This window comes from Schistocerca gregaria, chromosome 9 (assembly GCF_023897955.1).
Source record: "Schistocerca gregaria isolate iqSchGreg1 chromosome 9, iqSchGreg1.2, whole genome shotgun sequence".
Classification (NCBI taxonomy): Eukaryota; Metazoa; Arthropoda; class Insecta; order Orthoptera; family Acrididae; genus Schistocerca; species Schistocerca gregaria.
This window is the reverse complement of record NC_064928.1, coordinates 1,567-22,871: the sequence shown is the minus strand read 5'-3', so window position 1 is coordinate 22,871 and position 21,305 is coordinate 1,567. Positions and strand designations below refer to the sequence as shown.

Here is a 21,305-nt window from a genome sequence, read left to right as displayed (position 1 = left end):
AACACTTACCATGCACTGACCACAAAAAATGGAGGCACCGCGGCTTGAACCCTGGACCTTTCACATGCCAAGCGAACGCTCTACCAACTGAGCTACGCCCCATGCACGAGCAAACTGCGCTATTCCCCATTCTTTGCGACTCAGATGCGCACGGACACGATGGTTGGTTGGTTTGTAGCGGTGAAGGGAGCAGAGTACAAAGGCGCGGACCCGTTCATATACACAAAAGTTCCAAGTAGTTTCGATGCTCTGGTATTACAAATGCAAATTCCGTCTGTTTTTAACGTCTTAAATTGAAAGAGCCGTCACAAATTGCTCCGTTTTCACTCCTTGTCGACAATTATACAGCACCTGAGGTAACAAACACATCTCGAGCCCCATTGTGCACTACATTATTTATGCCAACTCAGTGCCTCGCTCTTTACTACTGTGTACCAATCTTGTCGTCCAACTGCAAAACACTGGGCCACAACAAGTTTCCGCGTCTCCATTGCACTGCGCATACTACGAAACGCTCCCCAAAATTGGCACTCACCCTCGCAGCCGACTTTTCCGACTTTCCACGACGCTCACGCTAGTGACAGCATTATTTATAGTTCGACGTCGCGCCAAAGCGAATGAGCACAATTCGCCTACGGCTTAGGCCGCCCTCCTAGTGTGGCTGCTCGGTGTCTGCAGGCAGCGAGGGTCTGCAAGCTTCCTGTGTTCGCACCTATGTCACCTGTGCTTGCTTGTCAGAGACAGACTATCGCAAAACATACAACTCACTCCATGAATTGATTGCTACGGCATCTGTTATCAGCAGTCACAACTAGCAACACCAGTAGCAGCTGACTGCACGCAAAGAATAGGAATGTGCAGTGGGATTTACGTGAACTCGGCGCAAGCTTGTATCTTCCTAGACACATCTGCTGGCTGTGAATTATTCCACTTGCATATCAAGGTGCGCATGTAGGTGTGTTAAAAATTCTGGAGGCACTGGGTATTGATCCCAGAACCTCTCGCATACTAAGCGAGCGCTCTACCATCTGAGCTACGCCCCCCCCCCCCCCCCCCCGACGACTGATGGTGCTACATACAGCCATATAGACGACACAGACCCTTGCACTCCCATTATTCAGCAGACAAACACTACTCTCTATGTATCCGTTAGGGTGCTTTCAGGTTTCGTGCATTCTGTATCGAATCGTAGTTGGCCACAATGAAAGTGGCACGTATAACGTCGAAAATAGAATTCGGACACCGCTCTGAGTAAGACCAACGTGTTGTCCACCCTCTAGACTTCAATGAGGTTAAGCCGCGATACCTAAGACAGAACTGCACTCGATGACACCTCGTTAACAGCCGGTCCCCACACTTACATCTTGCTCTCCTTACGTCAGTATACATCATATTAGTCTGTGACACTGGCTTTGCAACATCTTGCGTGCCTTTAGGTTCGCCGCGACCAACACTTACCATGCACTGACCACAAAAAATGGAGGCGCCGCGGCTTGAACCCTGGACCTTTCACATGCCAAGCGAACGCTCTACCAACTGAGCTACGCCCCATGCACGAGCAAATTTCGCTATTCCCCATTCTTTGCGACTCAGATGCGCACGGACACGATGGTTGGTTGGTTTGTAGCGGTGAAGGGAGCAGAGAACAAAGGCGCGGACACGTTCATATACACAAAAGTTCCAAGTAGTTTCGATGCTCTGGTATTACAAATGCAAATTCCGTCTGTTTTTAACGTCTTAAATTGAAAGAGCCGTCACAAATTGCTCCGTTTTCACTCCTTGTCGACAATTATACAGCACCTGAGGTAACAAACACATCTCGACCCCTATTGTGCACTACATTATTTATGCCAACTCAGTGCCTCGCTCTTTACTACTGTGTACCAATCTTGTCGTCCAACTGCAAAACACTGGGCCACAACAAGTTTCCGCGTCTCCATTGCACTGCGCATACTACGAAACGCTCCCCAAACTTGGCACTCACCCTCGCAGCCGACTTTTCCGACTTTCCACGACGCTCACGCAACGCTCACGCTAGTGACACCATTATTTATAGTTCGACGTCGCGCCAAAGCGAATGAGTACATTTCGCCTACGGCTAGGCCGCCCTCCTAGTGTGGCTGCTCGGTGTCTGCAGGCAGCGAGGGTCTGCAAGCTTCCTGTGTTCGCACCTATGTCACCTGTGCTTGCTTGTCAGAGACAGACTATCGCAAAACATACAACTCACTCCATGAATTGATTGCTACGGCATCTGTTATCAACAGTCACAACTAACAACACCAGTAGCAGCTGACTGCACGCAAAGAATAGGAATGTGCAGTGGGATTTACGTGAACTCGGCGCAAGCTTGTATCTTCCTAGACACATCTGCTGGCTGTGAATTATTCCACTTGCATATCAAGGTGCGCATGTAGGTGTGTTAAAAATTCTGGAGGCACTGGGTATTGATCCCAGAACCTCTCGCATACTAAGCGAGCGCTCTACCATCTGAGCTACGCCCCCCCCCCCCCCCCCACGACGACTGATGGTGCTACATACAGCCATATAGACGACACAGACCCTTGCACTCCCATTATTCAGCAGACAAACACTACCCTCTATGTATCCGTTAGGGTGCTTTCAGGTTTCGTGCATTCTGTATCGAATCGTAGTTGGCCACAATGAAAGTGGCACGTATAACGTCGAAAATAGAATTCGGACACCGCTCTGAGTAAGACCAACGTGTTGTCCACCCTCTAGACTTCAATGAGGTTAAGCCGCGATACCTAAGACAGAACTGCACTCGATGACACCTCGTTAACAGCTGGTCCCCACACTTACATCTTGCTCTCCTTACGTCAGTATACATCATATTAGTCTGTGACACTGGCTTTGCAACATCTTGCGTGCCTTTAGGTTCGCCGCGACCAACACTTACCATGCACTGACCACAAAAAATGGAGGCGCCGCGGCTTAAACCCTGGACCTTTCACATGCCAAGCGAACGCTCTAACAACTGAGCTACGCCCCATGCACGAGCAAATTTCGCTATTCCCCATTCTTTGCGACTCAGATGCGCACGGACACGATGGTTGGTTGGTTTGTAGCGGTGAAGGGAGCAGAGTACAAAGGCGCGGACACGTTCATATACACAAAAGTTCCAAGTAGTTTCGATGCTCTGGTATTACAAATGCAAATTCCGTCTGTTTTTAACGTCTTAAATTGAAAGAGCCGTCACAAATTGCTCCGTTTTCACTCCTTGTCGACAATTATACAGCACCTGAGGTAACAAACACATCTCGACCCCTATTGTGCACTACATTATTTATGCCAACTCAGTGCCTCGCTCTTTACTACTGTGTACCAATCTTGTCGTCCAACTGCAAAACACTGGGCCACAACAAGTTTCCGCGTCTCCATTGCACTGCGCATACTACGAAACGCTCCCCAAACTTGGCACTCACCCTCGCAGCCGACTTTTCCGACTTTCCACGACGCTCACGCAACGCTCACGCTAGTGACAGCATTATTTATAGTTCGACGTCGCGCCAAAGCGAATGAGCACAATTCGCCTACGGCTTAGGCCGCCCTCCTAGTGTGGCTGCTTGGTGTCTGCAGGCAGCGAGGGTCTGCAAGCTTCCTGTGTTCGCACCTATGTCACCTGTGCTTGCTTGTCAGAGACAGACTATCGCAAATCATACAACTCACTCCATGAATTGATTGCTACGGCATCTGTTATCAGCAGTCACAACTAGCAACACCAGTAGCAGCTGACTGCACGCAAAGAATAGGAATGTGCAGTGGGATTTACGTGAACTCGGCGCAAGGCAGATCTTTCCGACATAGGCTTGAGAATCTTACGGGAACACTTGTACTGTTTCTAAATTAAGTGTAGGCGTGGGAGGAGGGTGCTTCCTGCGCACTAATAACAGCACGCTTGTCAATTGTGGATGCTAATCATTCGCTTGTATCTTCCTAGACACATCTGCTGGTTGTGAATTATTCCACTTGCATATCAAGGTGCGCATGTAGGTGTGTTAAAAATTCTGGAGGCGCTGGGTATTGATCCCAGTACCTCTCGCATACTAAGCGAGCGCTCTACCATCTGAGCTACGCCCGCCCCCCCGAAGACTAATGGTGCTACATACAGCCATATAGACGACACAGACCCTTGCACTCCCATTATTCAGCAGACAAACACTACTCTCTATGTATCCGTTAGGGTGTCTTTCAGGTTTCGTGCATTCTGTGTCGAATCGTAGTTGGCCAAAATGAAAGTGGCACGTATAACGTCGAAAATAGAATTCGGACACCGCTCTGAGTAAGACCAACGTGTTGTCCACCCTCTAGACTTCAATGAGGTTAAGCCGCGATACCTAAGACAGATCTGCACTCGATGACACCCCGATAACAGCCGGTCCCCACACTTACATCTTGCTCTCCTTACGTCAGTATACATCATATCAGTCTGTGACGCTGGCTTTGCAACATCTTGCGTGCCTTTAGGTTCGCCGCGACCAACACTTACCATGCACTGACCACAAAAAATGGAGGCACCGCGGCTTGAACCCTGGACCTTTCACATGCCAAGCGAACGCTCTACCAACTGAGCTACGCCCCATGCACGAGCAAACTGCGCTATTCCCCATTCTTTGCGACTCAGATGCGCACGGACACGATGGTTGGTTGGTTTGTAGCGGTGAAGGGAGCAGAGTACAAAGGCGCGGACCCGTTCATATACACAAAAGTTCCAAGTAGTTTCGATGCTCTGGTATTACAAATGCAAATTCCGTCTGTTTTTAACGTCTTAAATTGAAAGAGCCGTCACAAATTGCTCCGTTTTCACTCCTTGTCGACAATTATACAGCACCTGAGGTAACAAACACATCTCGAGCCCCATTGTGCACTACATTATTTATGCCAACTCAGTGCCTCGCTCTTTACTACTGTGTACCAATCTTGTCGTCCAACTGCAAAACACTGGGCCACAACAAGTTTCCGCGTCTCCATTGCACTGCGCATACTACGAAACGCTCCCCAAAATTGGCACTCACCCTCGCAGCCGACTTTTCCGACTTTCCACGACGCTCACGCAACGCTCACGCTAGTGACAGCATTATTTATAGTTCGACGTCGCGCCAAAGCGAATGAGCACAATTCGCCTACGGCTTAGGCCGCCCTCCTAGTGTGGCTGCTCGGTGTCTGCAGGCAGCGAGGGTCTGCAAGCTTCCTGTGTTCGCACCTATGTCACCTGTGCTTGCTTGTCAGAGACAGACTATCGCAAAACATACAACTCACTCCATGAATTGATTGCTACGGCATCTGTTATCAGCAGTCACAACTAGCAACACCAGTAGCAGCTGACTGCACGCAAAGAATAGGAATGTGCAGTGGGATTTACGTGAACTCGGCGCAAGCTTGTATCTTCCTAGACACATCTGCTGGCTGTGAATTATTCCACTTGCATATCAAGGTGCGCATGTAGGTGTGTTAAAAATTCTGGAGGCACTGGGTATTGATCCCAGAACTTCTCGCATACTAAGCGAGCGCTCTACCATCTGAGCTACGCCCGCCCCCCCGAAGACTGATGGTGCTACATACAGCCATATAGACGACACAGACCCTTGCACTCCCATTATTCAGCAGACAAACACTACTCTCTATGTATCCGTTAGGGTGCTTTCAGGTTTCGTGCATTCTGTATCGAATCGTAGTTGGCCACAATGAAAGTGGCACGTATAACGTCGAAAATAGAATTCGGACACCGCTCTGAGTAAGACCAACGTGTTGTCCACCCTCTAGACTTCAATGAGGTTAAGCCGCGATACCTAAGACAGAACTGTACTCGATGACACCTCGTTAACAGCCGGTCCCCACACTTACATCTTGCTCTCCTTACGTCAGTATACATCATATTAGTCTGTGACACTGGCTTTGCAACATCTTGCGTGCCTTTAGGTTCGCCGCGACCAACACTTACCATGCACTGACCACAAAAAATGGAGGCGCCGCGGCTTGAACCCTGGACCTTTCACATGCCAAGCGAACGCTCTAACAACTGAGCTACGCCCCATGCACGAGCAAATTTCGCTATTCCCCATTCTTTGCGACTCAGATGCGCACGGACACGATGGTTGGTTGGTTTGTAGCGGTGAAGGGAGCAGAGAACAAAGGCGCGGACACGTTCATATACACAAAAGTTCCAAGTAGTTTCGATGCTCTGGTATTACAAATGCAAATTCCGTCTGTTTTTAACGTCTTAAATTGAAAGAGCCGTCACAAATTGCTCCGTTTTCACTCCTTGTCGACAATTATACAGCACCTGAGGTAACAAACACATCTCGACCCCTATTGTGCACTACATTATTTATGCCAACTCAGTGCCTCGCTCTTTACTACTGTGTACCAATCTTGTCGTCCAACTGCAAAACACTGGGCCACAACAAGTTTCCGCGTCTCCATTGCACTGCGCATACTACGAAACGCTCCCCAAACTTGGCACTCACCCTCGCAGCCGACTTTTCCGACTTTCCACGACGCTCACGCAACGCTCACGCTAGTGACAGCATTATTTATAGTTCGACGTCGCGCCAAAGCGAATGAGCACAATTCGCCTACGGCTTAGGCCGCCCTCCTAGTGTGGCTGCTTGGTGTCTGCAGGCAGCGAGGGTCTGCAAGCTTCCTGTGTTCGCACCTTTGTCACCTGTGCTTGCTTGTCAGAGACAGACTATCGCAAATCATACAACTCACTCCATGAATTGATTGCTACGGCATCTGTTATCAGCAGTCACAACTAGCAACACCAGTAGCAGCTGACTGCACGCAAAGAATAGGAATGTGCAGTGGGATATACGTGAACTCGGCGCAAGGCAGATCTTTCCGACATAGGCTTGAGAATCTTACGGGAACACTTGTACTGTTTCTAAATTAAGTGTAGGCGTGGGAGGAGGGTGCTTCCTGCGCACTAATAACAGCACGCTTGTCAATTGTGGATGCTAATCATTCGCTTGTATCTTCCTAGACACATCTGCTGGTTGTGAATTATTCCACTTGCATATCAAGGTGCGCATGTAGGTGTGTTAAAAATTCTGGAGGCGCTGGGTATTGATCCCAGTACCTCTCGCATACTAAGCGAGCGCTCTACCATCTGAGCTACGCCCGCCCCCCCGAAGACTAATGGTGCTACATACAGCCATATAGACGACACAGACCCTTGCACTCCCATTATTCAGCAGACAAACACTACTCTCTATGTATCCGTTAGGGTGTCTTTCAGGTTTCGTGCATTCTGTGTCGAATCGTAGTTGGCCAAAATGAAAGTGGCACGTATAACGTCGAAAATAGAATTCGGACACCGCTCTGAGTAAGACCAACGTGTTGTCCACCCTCTAGACTTCAATGAGGTTAAGCCGCGATACCTAAGACAGATCTGCACTCGATGACACCCCGATAACAGCCGGTCCCCACACTTACATCTTGCTCTCCTTACGTCAGTATACATCATATCAGTCTGTGACGCTGGCTTTGCAACATCTTGCGTGCCTTTAGGTTCGCCGCGACCAACACTTACCATGCACTGACCACAAAAAATGGAGGCACCGCGGCTTGAACCCTGGACCTTTCACATGCCAAGCGAACGCTCTACCAACTGAGCTACGCCCCATGCACGAGCAAACTGCGCTATTCCCCATTCTTTGCGACTCAGATGCGCACGGACACGATGGTTGGTTGGTTTGTAGCGGTGAAGGGAGCAGAGTACAAAGGCGCGGACCCGTTCATATACACAAAAGTTCCAAGTAGTTTCGATGCTCTGGTATTACAAATGCAAATTCCGTCTGTTTTTAACGTCTTAAATTGAAAGAGCCGTCACAAATTGCTCCGTTTTCACTCCTTGTCGACAATTATACAGCACCTGAGGTAACAAACACATCTCGAGCCCCATTGTGCACTACATTATTTATGCCAACTCAGTGCCTCGCTCTTTACTACTGTGTACCAATCTTGTCGTCCAACTGCAAAACACTGGGCCACAACAAGTTTCCGCGTCTCCATTGCACTGCGCAAACTACGAAACGCTCCCCAAACTTGGCACTCACCCTCGCAGCCGACTTTTCCGACTTTCCACGACGCTCACGCAACGCTCACGCTAGTGACAGCATTATTTATAGTTCGACGTCGCGCCAAAGCGAATGAGCACAATTCGCCTACGGCTTAGGCCGCCCTCCTAGTGTGGCTGCTTGGTGTCTGCAGGCAGCGAGGGTCTGCAAGCTTCCTGTGTTCGCACCTTTGTCACCTGTGCTTGCTTGTCAGAGACAGACTATCGCAAATCATACAACTCACTCCATGAATTGATTGCTACGGCATCTGTTATCAGCAGTCACAACTAGCAACACCAGTAGCAGCTGACTGCACGCAAAGAATAGGAATGTGCAGTGGGATATACGTGAACTCGGCGCAAGGCAGATCTTTCCGACATAGGCTTGAGAATCTTACGGGAACACTTGTACTGTTTCTAAATTAAGTGTAGGCGTGGGAGGAGGGTGCTTCCTGCGCACTAATAACAGCACGCTTGTCAATTGTGGATGCTAATCATTCGCTTGTATCTTCCTAGACACATCTGCTGGTTGTGAATTATTCCACTTGCATATCAAGGTGCGCATGTAGGTGTGTTAAAAATTCTGGAGGCGCTGGGTATTGATCCCAGTACCTCTCGCATACTAAGCGAGCGCTCTACCATCTGAGCTACGCCCGCCCCCCCGAAGACTAATGGTGCTACATACAGCCATATAGACGACACAGACCCTTGCACTCCCATTATTCAGCAGACAAACACTACTCTCTATGTATCCGTTAGGGTGTCTTTCAGGTTTCGTGCATTCTGTGTCGAATCGTAGTTGGCCAAAATGAAAGTGGCACGTATAACGTCGAAAATAGAATTCGGACACCGCTCTGAGTAAGACCAACGTGTTGTCCACCCTCTAGACTTCAATGAGGTTAAGCCGCGATACCTAAGACAGATCTGCACTCGATGACACCCCGATAACAGCCGGTCCCCACACTTACATCTTGCTCTCCTTACGTCAGTATACATCATATCAGTCTGTGACGCTGGCTTTGCAACATCTTGCGTGCCTTTAGGTTCGCCGCGACCAACACTTACCATGCACTGACCACAAAAAATGGAGGCACCGCGGCTTGAACCCTGGACCTTTCACATGCCAAGCGAACGCTCTACCAACTGAGCTACGCCCCATGCACGAGCAAACTGCGCTATTCCCCATTCTTTGCGACTCAGATGCGCACGGACACGATGGTTGGTTGGTTTGTAGCGGTGAAGGGAGCAGAGTACAAAGGCGCGGACCCGTTCATATACACAAAAGTTCCAAGTAGTTTCGATGCTCTGGTATTACAAATGCAAATTCCGTCTGTTTTTAACGTCTTAAATTGAAAGAGCCGTCACAAATTGCTCCGTTTTCACTCCTTGTCGACAATTATACAGCACCTGAGGTAACAAACACATCTCGAGCCCCATTGTGCACTACATTATTTATGCCAACTCAGTGCCTCGCTCTTTACTACTGTGTACCAATCTTGTCGTCCAACTGCAAAACACTGGGCCACAACAAGTTTCCGCGTCTCCATTGCACTGCGCAAACTACGAAACGCTCCCCAAACTTGGCACTCACCCTCGCAGCCGACTTTTCCGACTTTCCACGACGCTCACGCAACGCTCACGCTAGTGACAGCATTATTTATAGTTCGACGTCGCGCCAAAGCGAATGAGCACAATTCGCCTACGGCTTAGGCCGCCCTCCTAGTGTGGCTGCTTGGTGTCTGCAGGCAGCGAGGGTCTGCAAGCTTCCTGTGTTCGCACCTTTGTCACCTGTGCTTGCTTGTCAGAGACAGACTATCGCAAATCATACAACTCACTCCATGAATTGATTGCTACGGCATCTGTTATCAGCAGTCACAACTAGCAACACCAGTAGCAGCTGACTGCACGCAAAGAATAGGAATGTGCAGTGGGATATACGTGAACTCGGCGCAAGGCAGATCTTTCCGACATAGGCTTGAGAATCTTACGGGAACACTTGTACTGTTTCTAAATTAAGTGTAGGCGTGGGAGGAGGGTGCTTCCTGCGCACTAATAACAGCACGCTTGTCAATTGTGGATGCTAATCATTCGCTTGTATCTTCCTAGACACATCTGCTGGTTGTGAATTATTCCACTTGCATATCAAGGTGCGCATGTAGGTGTGTTAAAAATTCTGGAGGCGCTGGGTATTGATCCCAGTACCTCTCGCATACTAAGCGAGCGCTCTACCATCTGAGCTACGCCCGCCCCCCCGAAGACTAATGGTGCTACATACAGCCATATAGACGACACAGACCCTTGCACTCCCATTATTCAGCAGACAAACACTACTCTCTATGTATCCGTTAGGGTGTCTTTCAGGTTTCGTGCATTCTGTGTCGAATCGTAGTTGGCCAAAATGAAAGTGGCACGTATAACGTCGAAAATAGAATTCGGACACCGCTCTGAGTAAGACCAACGTGTTGTCCACCCTCTAGACTTCAATGAGGTTAAGCCGCGATACCTAAGACAGATCTGCACTCGATGACACCCCGATAACAGCCGGTCCCCACACTTACATCTTGCTCTCCTTACGTCAGTATACATCATATCAGTCTGTGACGCTGGCTTTGCAACATCTTGCGTGCCTTTAGGTTCGCCGCGACCAACACTTACCATGCACTGACCACAAAAAATGGAGGCACCGCGGCTTGAACCCTGGACCTTTCACATGCCAAGCGAACGCTCTACCAACTGAGCTACGCCCCATGCACGAGCAAACTGCGCTATTCCCCATTCTTTGCGACTCAGATGCGCACGGACACGATGGTTGGTTGGTTTGTAGCGGTGAAGGGAGCAGAGTACAAAGGCGCGGACCCGTTCATATACACAAAAGTTCCAAGTAGTTTCGATGCTCTGGTATTACAAATGCAAATTCCGTCTGTTTTTAACGTCTTAAATTGAAAGAGCCGTCACAAATTGCTCCGTTTTCACTCCTTGTCGACAATTATACAGCACCTGAGGTAACAAACACATCTCGAGCCCCATTGTGCACTACATTATTTATGCCAACTCAGTGCCTCGCTCTTTACTACTGTGTACCAATCTTGTCGTCCAACTGCAAAACACTGGGCCACAACAAGTTTCCGCGTCTCCATTGCACTGCGCAAACTACGAAACGCTCCCCAAACTTGGCACTCACCCTCGCAGCCGACTTTTCCGACTTTCCACGACGCTCACGCAACGCTCACGCTAGTGACAGCATTATTTATAGTTCGACGTCGCGCCAAAGCGAATGAGCACAATTCGCCTACGGCTTAGGCCGCCCTCCTAGTGTGGCTGCTCGGTGTCTGCAGGCAGCGAGGGTCTGCAAGCTTCCTGTGTTCGCACCTATGTCACCTGTGCTTGCTTGTCAGAGACAGACTATCGCAAAACATACAACTCACTCCATGAATTGATTGCTACGGCATCTGTTATCAGCAGTCACAACTAGCAACACCAGTAGCAGCTGACTGCACGCAAAGAATAGGAATGTGCAGTGGGATTTACGTGAACTCGGCGCAAGGCAGATCTTTCCGACATAGGCTTGAGAATCTTACGGGAACACTTGTACTGTTTCTAAATTAAGTGTAGGCGTGGGAGGAGGGTGCTTCCTGCGCACTAATAACAGCACGCTTGTCAATTGTGGATGCTAATCATTCGCTTGTATCTTCCTAGACACATCTGCTGGTTGTGAATTATTCCACTTGCATATCAAGGTGCGCATGTAGGTGTGTTAAAAATTCTGGAGGCGCTGGGTATTGATCCCAGTACCTCTCGCATACTAAGCGAGCGCTCTACCATCTGAGCTACGCCCGCCCTCCCGAAGACTAATGGTGCTACATACAGCCATATAGACGACACAGACCCTTGCACTCCCATTATTCAGCAGACAAACACTACTCTCTATGTATCCGTTAGGGTGTCTTTCAGGTTTCGTGCATTCTGTGTCGAATCGTAGTTGGCCAAAATGAAAGTGGCACGTATAACGTCGAAAATAGAATTCGGACACCGCTCTGAGTAAGACCAACGTGTTGTCCACCCTCTAGACTTCAATGAGGTTAAGTCGCGATACCTAAGACAGATCTGCACTCGATGACACCCCGATAACAGCCGGTCCCCACACTTACATCTTGCTCTCCTTACGTCAGTATACATCATATCAGTCTGTGACGCTGGCTTTGCAACATCTTGCGTGCCTTTAGGTTCGCCGCGACCAACACTTACCATGCACTGACCACAAAAAATGGAGGCACCGCGGCTTGAACCCTGGACCTTTCACATGCCAAGCGAACGCTCTACCAACTGAGCTACGCCCCATGCACGAGCAAACTGCGCTATTCCCCATTCTTTGCGACTCAGATGCGCACGGACACGATGGTTGGTTGGTTTGTAGCGGTGAAGGGAGCAGAGTACAAAGGCGCGGACCCGTTCATATACACAAAAGTTCCAAGTAGTTTCGATGCTCTGGTATTACAAATGCAAATTCCGTCTGTTTTTAACGTCTTAAATTGAAAGAGCCGTCACAAATTGCTCCGTTTTCACTCCTTGTCGACAATTATACAGCACCTGAGGTAACAAACACATCTCGAGCCCCATTGTGCACTACATTATTTATGCCAACTCAGTGCCTCGCTCTTTACTACTGTGTACCAATCTTGTCGTCCAACTGCAAAACACTGGGCCACAACAAGTTTCCGCGTCTCCATTGCACTGCGCATACTACGAAACGCTCCCCAAACTTGGCACTCACCCTCGCAGCCGACTTTTCCGACTTTCCACGACGCTCACGCAACGCTCACGCTAGTGACAGCATTATTTATAGTTCGACGTCGCGCCAAAGCGAATGAGCACAATTCGCCTACGGCTTAGGCGGCCCTCCTAGTGTGGCTGCTTGGTGTCTGCAGGCAGCGAGGGTCTGCAAGCTTCCTGTGTTCGCACCTATGTCACCTGTGCTTGCTTGTCAGAGACAGACTATCGCAAATCATACAACTCACTCCATGAATTGATTGCTACGGCATCTGTTATCAGCAGTCACAACTAGCAACACCAGTAGCAGCTGACTGCACGCAAAGAATAGGAATGTGCAGTGGGATTTACGTGAACTCGGCGCAAGGCAGATCTTTCCGACATAGGCTTGAGAATCTTACGGGAACACTTGTACTGTTTCTAAATTAAGTGTAGGCGTGGGAGGAGGGTGCTTCCTGCGCACTAATAACAGCACGCTTGTCAATTGTGGATGCTAATCATTCGCTTGTATCTTCCTAGACACATCTGCTGGTTGTGAATTATTCCACTTGCATATCAAGGTGCGCATGTAGGTGTGTTAAAAATTCTGGAGGCGCTGGGTATTGATCCCAGTACCTCTCGCATACTAAGCGAGCGCTCTACCATCTGAGCTACGCCCGCCCCCCCGAAGACTAATGGTGCTACATACAGCCATATAGACGACACAGACCCTTGCACTCCCATTATTCAGCAGACAAACACTACTCTCTATGTATCCGTTAGGGTGTCTTTCAGGTTTCGTGCATTCTGTGTCGAATCGTAGTTGGCCAAAATGAAAGTGGCACGTATAACGTCGAAAATAGAATTCGGACACCGCTCTGAGTAAGACCAACGTGTTGTCCACCCTCTAGACTTCAATGAGGTTAAGCCGCGATACCTAAGACAGATCTGCACTCGATGACACCCCGATAACAGCCGGTCCCCACACTTACATCTTGCTCTCCTTACGTCAGTATACATCATATCAGTCTGTGACGCTGGCTTTGCAACATCTTGCGTGCCTTTAGGTTCGCCGCGACCAACACTTACCATGCACTGACCACAAAAAATGGAGCCACCGCGGCTTGAACCCTGGACCTTTCACATGCCAAGCGAACGCTCTACCAACTGAGCTACGCCCCATGCACGAGCAAACTGCGCTATTCCCCATTCTTTGCGACTCAGATGCGCACGGACACGATGGTTGGTTGGTTTGTAGCGGTGAAGGGAGCAGAGTACAAAGGCGCGGACCCGTTCATATACACAAAAGTTCCAAGTAGTTTCGATGCTCTGGTATTACAAATGCAAATTCCGTCTGTTTTTAACGTCTTAAATTGAAAGAGCCGTCACAAATTGCTCCGTTTTCACTCCTTGTCGACAATTATACAGCACCTGAGGTAACAAACACATCTCGAGCCCCATTGTGCACTACATTATTTATGCCAACTCAGTGCCTCGCTCTTTACTACTGTGTACCAATCTTGTCGTCCAACTGCAAAACACTGGGCCACAACAAGTTTCCGCGTCTCCATTGCACTGCGCATACTACGAAACGCTCCCCAAACTTGGCACTCACCCTCGCAGCCGACTTTTCCGACTTTCCACGACGCTCACGCAACGCTCACGCTAGTGACAGCATTATTTATAGTTCGACGTCGCGCCAAAGCGAATGAGCACAATTCGCCTACGGCTTAGGCCGCCCTCCTAGTGTGGCTGCTCGGTGTCTGCAGGCAGCGAGGGTCTGCAAGCTTCCTGTGTTCGCACCTATGTCACCTGTGCTTGCTTGTCAGAGACAGACTATCGCAAAACATACAACTCACTCCATGAATTGATTGCTACGGCATCTGTTATCAGCAGTCACAACTAGCAACACCAGTAGCAGCTGACTGCACGCAAAGAATAGGAATGTGCAGTGGGATTTACGTGAACTCGGCGCAAGGCAGATCTTTCCGACATAGGCTTGAGAATCTTACGGGAACACTTGTACTGTTTCTAAATTAAGTGTAGGCGTGGGAGGAGGGTGCTTCCTGCGCACTAATAACAGCACGCTTGTCAATTGTGGATGCTAATCATTCGCTTGTATCTTCCTAGACACATCTGCTGGTTGTGAATTATTCCACTTGCATATCAAGGTGCGCATGTAGGTGTGTTAAAAATTCTGGAGGCGCTGGGTATTGATCCCAGTACCTCTCGCATACTAAGCGAGCGCTCTACCATCTGAGCTACGCCCGCCCTCCCGAAGACTAATGGTGCTACATACAGCCATATAGACGACACAGACCCTTGCACTCCCATTATTCAGCAGACAAACACTACTCTCTATGTATCCGTTAGGGTGTCTTTCAGGTTTCGTGCATTCTGTGTCGAATCGTAGTTGGCCAAAATGAAAGTGGCACGTATAACGTCGAAAATAGAATTCGGACACCGCTCTGAGTAAGACCAACGTGTTGTCCACCCTCTAGACTTCAATGAGGTTAAGCCGCGATACCTAAGACAGATCTGCACTCGATGACACCCCGATAACAGCCGGTCCCCACACTTACATCTTGCTCTCCTTACGTCAGTATACATCATATCAGTCTGTGACGCTGGCTTTGCAACATCTTGCGTGCCTTTAGGTTCGCCGCGACCAACACTTACCATGCACTGACCACAAAAAATGGAGGCACCGCGGCTTGAACCCTGGACCTTTCACATGCCAAGCGAACGCTCTACCAACTGAGCTACGCCCCATGCACGAGCAAACTGCGCTATTCCCCATTCTTTGCGACTCAGATGCGCACGGACACGATGGTTGGTTGGTTTGTAGCGGTGAAGGGAGCAGAGTACAAAGGCGCGGACCCGTTCATATACACAAAAGTTCCAAGTAGTTTCGATGCTCTGGTATTACAAATGCAAATTCCGTCTGTTTTTAACGTCTTAAATTGAAAGAGCCGTCACAAATTGCTCCGTTTTCACTCCTTGTCGACAATTATACAGCACCTGAGGTAACAAACACATCTCGAGCCCCATTGTGCACTACATTATTTATGCCAACTCAGTGCCTCGCTCTTTACTACTGTGTACCAATCTTGTCGTCCAACTGCAAAACACTGGGCCACAACAAGTTTCCGCGTCTCCATTGCACTGCGCATACTACGAAACGCTCCCCAAACTTGGCACTCACCCTCGCAGCCGACTTTTCCGACTTTCCACGACGCTCACGCAACGCTCACGCTAGTGACAGCATTATTTATAGTTCGACGTCGCGCCAAAGCGAATGAGCACAATTCGCCTACGGCTTAGGCCGCCCTCCTAGTGTGGCTGCTCGGTGTCTGCAGGCAGCGAGGGTCTGCAAGCTTCCTGTGTTCGCACCTATGTCACCTGTGCTTGCTTGTCAGAGACAGACTATCGCAAAACATACAACTCACTCCATGAATTGATTGCTACGGCATCTGTTATCAGCAGTCACAACTAGCAACACCAGTAGCAGCTGACTGCACGCAAAGAATAGGAATGTGCAGTGGGATTTACGTGAACTCGGCGCAAGGCAGATCTTTCCGACATAGGCTTGAGAATCTTACGGGAACACTTGTACTGTTTCTAAATTAAGTGTAGGCGTGGGAGGAGGGTGCTTCCTGCGCACTAATAACAGCACGCTTGTCAATTGTGGATGCTAATCATTCGCTTGTATCTTCCTAGACACATCTGCTGGTTGTGAATTATTCCACTTGCATATCAAGGTGCGCATGTAGGTGTGTTAAAAATTCTGGAGGCGCTGGGTATTGATCCCAGTACCTCTCGCATACTAAGCGAGCGCTCTACCATCTGAGCTACGCCCGCCCTCCCGAAGACTAATGGTGCTACATACAGCCATATAGACGACACAGACCCTTGCACTCCCATTATTCAGCAGACAAACACTACTCTCTATGTATCCGTTAGGGTGTCTTTCAGGTTTCGTGCATTCTGTGTCGAATCGTAGTTGGCCAAAATGAAAGTGGCACGTATAACGTCGAAAATAGAATTCGGACACCGCTCTGAGTAAGACCAACGTGTTGTCCACCCTCTAGACTTCAATGAGGTTAAGCCGCGATACCTAAGACAGATCTGCACTCGATGACACCCCGATAACAGCCGGTCCCCACACTTACATCTTGCTCTCCTTACGTCAGTATACATCATATCAGTCTGTGACGCTGGCTTTGCAACATCTTGCGTGCCTTTAGGTTCGCCGCGACCAACACTTACCATGCACTGACCACAAAAAATGGAGGCACCGCGGCTTGAACCCTGGACCTTTCACATGCCAAGCGAACGCTCTACCAACTGAGCTACGCCCCATGCACGAGCAAACTGCGCTATTCCCCATTCTTTGCGACTCAGATGCGCACGGACACGATGGTTGGTTGGTTTGTAGCGGTGAAGGGAGCAGAGTACAAAGGCGCGGACCCGTTCATATACACAAAAGTTCCAAGTAGTTTCGATGCTCTGGTATTACAAATGCAAATTCCGTCTGTTTTTTAACGTCTTAAATTGAAAGAGCCGTCACAAATTGCTCCGTTTTCACTCCTTGTCGACAATTATACAGCACCTGAGGTAACAAACACATCTCGAGCCCCATTGTGCACTACATTATTTATGCCAACTCAGTGCCTCGCTCTTTACTACTGTGTACCAATCTTGTCGTCCAACTGCAAAACACTGGGCCACAACAAGTTTCCGCGTCTCCATTGCACTGCGCATACTACGAAACGCTCCCCAAACTTGGCACTCACCCTCGCAGCCGACTTTTCCGACTTTCCACGACGCTCACGCAACGCTCACGCTAGTGACAGCATTATTTATAGTTCGACGTCGCGCCAAAGCGAATGAGCACAATTCGCCTACGGCTTAGGCGGCCCTCCTAGTGTGGCTGCTTGGTGTCTGCAGGCAGCGAGGGTCTGCAAGCTTCCTGTGTTCGCACCTATGTCACCTGTGCTTGCTTGTCAGAGACAGACTATCGCAAATCATACAACTCACTCCATGAATTGATTGCTACGGCATCTGTTATCAGCAGTCACAACTAGCAACACAAGTAGCAGCTGACTGCACGCAAAGAATAGGAATGTGCAGTGGGATTTACGTGAACTCGGCGCAAGGCAGATCTTTCCGACATAGGCTTGAGAATCTTACGGGAACACTTGTACTGTTTCTAAATTAAGTGTAGGCGTGGGAGGAGGGTGCTTCCTGCGCACTAATAACAGCACGCTTGTCAATTGTGGATGCTAATCATTCGCTTGTATCTTCCTAGACACATCTGCTGGTTGTGAATTATTCCACTTGCATATCAAGGTGCGCATGTAGGTGTGTTAAAAATTCTGGAGGCGCTGGGTATTGATCCCAGTACCTCTCGCATACTAAGCGAGCGCTCTACCATCTGAGCTACGCCCGCCCCCCCGAAGACTAATGGTGCTACATACAGCCATATAGACGACACAGACCCTTGCACTCCCATTATTCAGCAGACAAACACTACTCTCTATGTATCCGTTAGGGTGTCTTTCAGGTTTCGTGCATTCTGTGTCGAATCGTAGTTGGCCAAAATGAAAGTGGCACGTATAACGTCGAAAATAGAATTCGGACACCGCTCTGAGTAAGACCAACGTGTTGTCCACCCTCTAGACTTCAATGAGGTTAAGCCGCGATACCTAAGACAGATCTGCACTCGATGACACCCCGATAACAGCCGGTCCCCACACTTACATCTTGCTCTCCTTACGTCAGTATACATCATATCAGTCTGTGACGCTGGCTTTGCAACATCTTGCGTGCCTTTAGGTTCGCCGCGACCAACACTTACCATGCACTGACCACAAAAAATGGAGCCACCGCGGCTTGAACCCTGGACCTTTCACATGCCAAGCGAACGCTCTACCAACTGAGCTACGCCCCATGCACGAGCAAACTGCGCTATTCCCCATTCTTTGCGACTCAGATGCGCACGGACACGATGGTTGGTTGGTTTGTAGCGGTGAAGGGAGCAGAGTACAAAGGCGCGGACCCGTTCATATACACAAAAGTTCCAAGTAGTTTCGATGCTCTGGTATTACAAATGCAAATTCCGTCTGTTTTTAACGTCTTAAATTGAAAGAGCCGTCACAAATTGCTCCGTTTTCACTCCTTGTCGACAATTATACAGCACCTGAGGTAACAAACACATCTCGAGCCCCATTGTGCACTACATTATTTATGCCAACTCAGTGCCTCGCTCTTTACTACTGTGTACCAATCTTGTCGTCCAACTGCAAAACACTGGGCCACAACAAGTTTCCGCGTCTCCATTGCACTGCGCATACTACGAAACGCTCCCCAAACTTGGCACTCACCCTCGCAGCCGACTTTTCCGACTTTCCACGACGCTCACGCAACGCTCACGCTAGTGACAGCATTATTTATAGTTCGACGTCGCGCCAAAGCGAATGAGCACAATTCGCCTACGGCTTAGGCCGCCCTCCTAGTGTGGCTGCTCGGTGTCTGCAGGCAGCGAGGGTCTGCAAGCTTCCTGTGTTCGCACCTATGTCACCTGTGCTTGCTTGTCAGAGACAGGACTATCGCAAAACATACAACTCACTCCATGAATTGATTGCTACGGCATCTGTTATCAGCAGTCACAACTAGCAACACCAGTAGCAGCTGACTGCACGCAAAGAATAGGAATGTGCAGTGGGATTTACGTGAACTCGGCGCAAGGCAGATCTTTCCGACATAGGCTTGAGAATCTTACGGGAACACTTGTACTGTTTCTAAATTAAGTGTAGGCGTGGGAGGAGGGTGCTTCCTGCGCACTAATAACAGCACGCTTGTCAATTGTGGATGCTAATCATTCGCTTGTATCTTCCTAGACACATCTGCTGGTTGTGAATTATTCCACTTGCATATCAAGGTGCGCATGTAGGTGTGTTAAAAATTCTGGAGGCGCTGGGTATTGATCCCAGTACCTCTCGCATACTAAGCGAGCGCTCTACCATCTGAGCTACGCCCGCCCTCCCGAAGACTAATGGTGCTACATACAGCCATATAGACGACACAGACCCTTGCACTCCCATTATTCAGCAGACAAACACTACTCTCTATGTATCCGTTAGGGTTGTCTTTCAGGTTTCGTGCATTCTGTGTCGAATCGTAGTTGGCCAAAATGAAAGTGGCACGTATAACGTCGAAAATAGAATTCGGACACCGCTCTGAGTAAGACCAACGTGTTGTCCACCCTCTAGACTTCAATGAGGTTAAGCCGCGATACCTAAGACAGATCTGCACTCGATGACACCCCGATAACAGCCGGTCCCCCACACTTACATCTTGCTCTCCTTACGTCAGTATACATCATATCAGTCTGTGACGCTGGCTTTGCAACATCTTGCGTGCCTTTAGGTTCGCCGCGACCAACACTTACCATGCACTGACCACAAAAAATGGAGGCACCGCGGCTTGAACCCTGGACCTTTCACATGCCAAGCGAACGCTCTACCAACTGAGCTACGCCCCATGCACGAGCAAACTGCGCTATTCCCCATTCTTTGCGACTCAGATGCGCACGGACACGATGGTTGGTTGGTTTGTAGCGGTGAAGGGAGCAGAGTACAAAGGCGCGGACCCGTTCATATACACAAAAGTTCCAAGTAGTTTCGATGCTCTGGTATTACAAATGCAAATTCCGTCTGTTTTTAACGTCTTAAATTGAAAGAGCCGTCACAAATTGCTCCGTTTTCCACTCCTTGTCGACAATTATACAGCACCTGAGGTAACAAACACATCTCGAGCCCCATTGTGCACTACATTATTTATGCCAACTCAGTGCCTCGCTCTTTACTACTGTGTACCAATCTTGTCGTCCAACTGCAAAACACTGGGCCACAACAAGTTTCCGCGTCTCCATTGCACTGCGCATACTACGAAACGCTCCCCAAACTTGGCACTCACCCTCGCAGCCGACTTTTCCGACTTTCCACGACGCTCACGCAACGCTCACGCTAGTGACAGCATTATTTATAGTTCGACGTCGCGCCAAAGCGAATGAGCACAATTCGCCTACGGCTTAGGCGGCCCCTCCTAGTGTGGCTGCTTGGTGTCTGCAGGCAGCGAGGGTCTGCAAGCTTCCTGTGTTCGCACCTATGTCACCTGTGCTTGCTTGTCAGAGACAGACTATCGCAAATCATACAACTCACTCCATGAATTGATTGCTACGGCATCTGTTATCAGCAGTCACAACTAGCAACACCAGTAGCAGCTGACTGCACGCAAAGAATAGGAATGTGCAGTGGGATTTACGTGAACTCGGCGCAAGGCAGATCTTTCCGACATAGGCTTGAGAATCTTACGGGAACACTTGTACTGTTTCTAAATTAAGTGTAGGCGTGGGAGGAGGGTGCTTCCTGCGCACTAATAACAGCACGCTTGTCAATTGTGGATGCTAATCATTCGCTTG

The 21,305-nt window shown here is 49.2% G+C and overlaps 2 non-coding genes across 2 annotated transcripts; both read right to left on the bottom strand.

The window, feature by feature from the left end:
• Positions 1 to 970: 970 nt before the first annotated feature.
• Positions 971 to 1,043, bottom strand: Trnat-agu (transfer RNA threonine (anticodon AGU)). Its single transcript has one exon. It is a non-coding gene; the product is annotated as a tRNA-Thr (tRNA).
• A 1,386-nt stretch (positions 1,044 to 2,429) lies between these two features.
• Trnat-agu (transfer RNA threonine (anticodon AGU)) lies at positions 2,430 to 2,502 on the bottom strand. The gene has a single exon. It is a non-coding gene; the product is annotated as a tRNA-Thr (tRNA).
• Between the last annotated feature and the right edge of the window lie 18,803 nt (positions 2,503 to 21,305).